General features: G+C 37.5%; 1 pseudogene; it reads left to right on the forward strand.

The window, feature by feature from the left end:
- Nucleotides 1-1871: 1871 nt before the first annotated feature.
- Nucleotides 1872-3087, forward strand: LOC127223118 (heterogeneous nuclear ribonucleoprotein A3-like; annotated as a pseudogene).
- Nucleotides 3088-3549: the final 462 nt, after the last annotated feature.

A 3549-nucleotide genomic window follows, 5' to 3' on the forward strand; every position in this document is an offset into this window, starting at 1 on the left:
GGGCGATATGGGAGTGTAGTTCAGTGGAAACTTCCCAGTCCTGACACTGTTTAGTTGGCCAGAATATGGAAGTTTGATGGGTCAGAAACCTAAGGTAGTATCAAACACAAGTAAAAATAAATCCTGATATATTCTGTTATTCTCACAGATTGATGCCTAATCCAATCATCAACAAAGATACTTCATCCAGAGGTTGATGAGAGCAGATTCAGAAAAGACCCACAGCCAGACATTAGGTGGAACACAGAAACGAGGAAGTAATTATTATAGTAGCCAGAGGAAGAACACCAGGAGAACAGGGTGAATCAACTAAACCAGGCTAATGAAGACTCACAGAGATGGGAGCCACAACCATGGGGCCTGCGTGGGTCTCCACCAGGTCTTCTGCATATTCGCTGTGGTCCTTCAGCTTAGGGTTTTTGTTGCAATTGTTAAGACATAGCCCACTTATTTTGTGGAAGCACTTCTTAGAAAGGAGTAAACACATTGTGAAATTTTTTCACTGAAGTAGGATAACAGTAAAATGGTTCCTATTCCTCAAATTCCAACAAATGTAATTGATTAAATGGATTTAAAAGTGAAAAATAACAATGTTTTCCCTTAAAGATAGCTCTATGGACTCAGAAATATTGACTTCCAAACAGATTTGTAATTTGCTTCATCTTAAGAAAACAATGAATATCTTAAAAGGTTAATTTTCTCAAATACTGACATTGTAATAAAAATCTTTGTAATTCTAAGCACTACTTGTTTCTAAGAAAGACTCCAGCAATGTGACAGAATTTCTCAAATCCCTTTTCAGGCACCTGAGGGCAGAGAGGTAGAATTCATATGCCAGGATAGTTTGGAAATAAAGGTCACAATTTTAGAAGTTTCTTTCACAAGTTGCATTTCATCTGAAAAGTCATTATTTCATATTACTTTATAACACACATTTGTTTTATTATACTACACTATGTTTTATTATCCCAGTGAAGTGTAATATATGCTTCTGGAATATACTGTAATTAAAAACACAATGGCTCTAAATATTTTTGGGATAACTTCATGGTGTTAAATAAATAAATAAATAAATAAATAAATAAATGTCAGTTTTGAGATTGTTCTGTCATTAAGAGTGTTGTACTCTTCCAAGTTCAGTTTCCAAGTTCAAGACCATATGTAACCATAGGTTAAAGGAGTACAACATTCTCTTCTGGTTTCCACAGATACTACAGTGATACACACATACACACACACACACACACAAACACACTAAGACACCATTAATAGAATGAAAAATAAATAAATAATTTTTATAGATAAAAGTAGCAGATCAGGAAGAATTACAGAATGAAGTAGAAACAAATCTGAAAATCTCCTCAGAGATTTTAAACACCAAAATTTTTACAATAGGATTTTTACATTTTTATTTTTTCAGTGGTATGATATTAGAATTTTCTAACTTCTGTATTCTGAAGATGTTGCTTCCTTTAAACTTTTTCTATTATAAAATGTTCTTCTATTTGACTGTCATTGAATTAAAATAAATTAAGTATCTAACATAAATGCAAACATTTAGAATGCTTGCTTTTCCATTTCCCATAGAAATGACAAGATGTGTCGGGAACACTGAAGTCTAAGCAGATAGAGCCACTGACAAAGCTAGTTTGGTGGTAGATTCCTGTGTGACAGTCTAAGGGATGATGGGGAAATAAGTGGTGAAAGTTTCAGTTTTTAGAATGTAGAACTTCATTAAATATATTGGATTGACTTCCCACAGAAATCACTCAGATACGTTGACTTTCTAGGATTTTCAGTAACAATCCAAAATTTAAGAGAAATTTTTGTGATATTGAACTCGAGTTGGAAGAGGCGAGTCAGGTCTCAAAATGGAGGGAAAACCACTGCCCGGTAGCCCCCAGCCTGACTCCAGCTGTCGCCGCCGCCGCCGGGGGGAGGAGGGCCATGATCCAAAGGAACCAGAACAGTTGAGGAAGATGTTTATTGGTGGTCTGAGTTTTGAAACCACAGCTGACAGCTTAAGAGAACATTTTGAGAAATGGGGCACACTTACAGACTGTGTGGTAATGAGAGACCCCCAAACAAAACGTTCCAGGGGCTTTGGTTTTGTGACCTACTCTTGTGTTGAAGAGGTGGATGCTGCAATGTGTGCTAGACCACAAAAGGTTGATGGGCGTATGGTGGAACCAAAGAGAGCAGTTTCTAGAGAGGATTCTGTAAAACCTGGTGTCCATTTAACTGTAAAGAAAATTTTTGTTGGTGGTATTAAAGAAGATGATACAGAAGAATATAATCTGAGAGACTACTTTGAAAACTATGGCAAGATTGAAACCATAGAAGTAATGGAAGACAGGCAGAGTGGATAAAAGAGAGGACTTGCTTTTGTAACTTTTGATGATCATGACACCGTTGATAAAATTGTTGTTCAGAAATACCACACTATTAATGGACATAATTGTGAAGTGGAAACGCCCTTTCTAAACAAGAGATGCAGTATGCTGGATCACAGAGAGGTCGTGGAGATGGATCTGGCAACTTTATGGGTCGTGGAGGAAACTTTGGAGGTGGTGCAGGTAATTTTCGTCGTGGTGGAAACTTTGGTGGAAGAGGAAGCTATGGTGGTGGAGGTGGTGGTAGCAGAGGTAGTTATGGAGGTGGTGATGGTGGATATAATGGATTTGAGGTGATGGTGGCAACTATGGTGGTGGTCCTGGTTACAGTAGTAGAGGAGGCTATGGTGGTGGACCAGGATGTGGAAACCAAGATGGTGGATATGGTGGTGTAGAAGGATATGATGGTTACAATGAAGGAGGAAATTTTGGTGGAGGTAACTATGGTGGTGGAAACTATAATGACTTTGGAAATTATAGTGGACAACAGCAGTCAAATTATGGACCCATGAAAGGGGGCAGTTTTGGCGGAAGAAGCTTAGGCAGTCCCTATGGTGGTGGATATGGCTCTGGTGGTGGAAGTGGTGGATATGGTAGCAGAAGGTTTTAAAAAAAATACAGCAGAAAAGGGCTACAGTTCTTAGCAGGAGAGAGAGCAAGGAGTTGTCAGGAAAGCTGTAGGTTACTTTGAGACAGTCATCGTAGATGCATTAGAGGAACTGTAAAAATCTGCCACAGGAGGAACGATGATCCATAGTCAGCTTAAACAGGAAACCCTTCTTGTTCAGGACTGTCATAGCCACAGTTTGCAAAAGTGCAGCTATGGATTAATGCAATGTAGTGTCAATTAGATGTACATTCCCGAGGTCTTTTATCTGTTGTAGCTTTTTCTTTTTCATTTCATTACATCAGGTATATTGCCCTGTAAATTGTGGTAGTGGTACCAGGAATAAAAAAATTAAAGAATTTTTAACTTTAAAAAAAAAGAAAGGTTTGTGCTTGTAGTCTAGGATTTAGGGATATAGAGACAAAGTTAGGGAAAATATAATATACTAATAATACTGAAAGAATACGCAATATTTCAAATAAATGAATAAAGGGTTCAGTCATCAAAATATACCTCAAGCAAAACAAATGAAAAATATTAAAAGCAGTT

This window comes from Phodopus roborovskii, unplaced genomic scaffold (genome assembly GCF_943737965.1).
Source record: "Phodopus roborovskii unplaced genomic scaffold, PHOROB, whole genome shotgun sequence".
Lineage (NCBI taxonomy): Eukaryota > Metazoa > Chordata > Mammalia > Rodentia > Cricetidae > Phodopus > Phodopus roborovskii.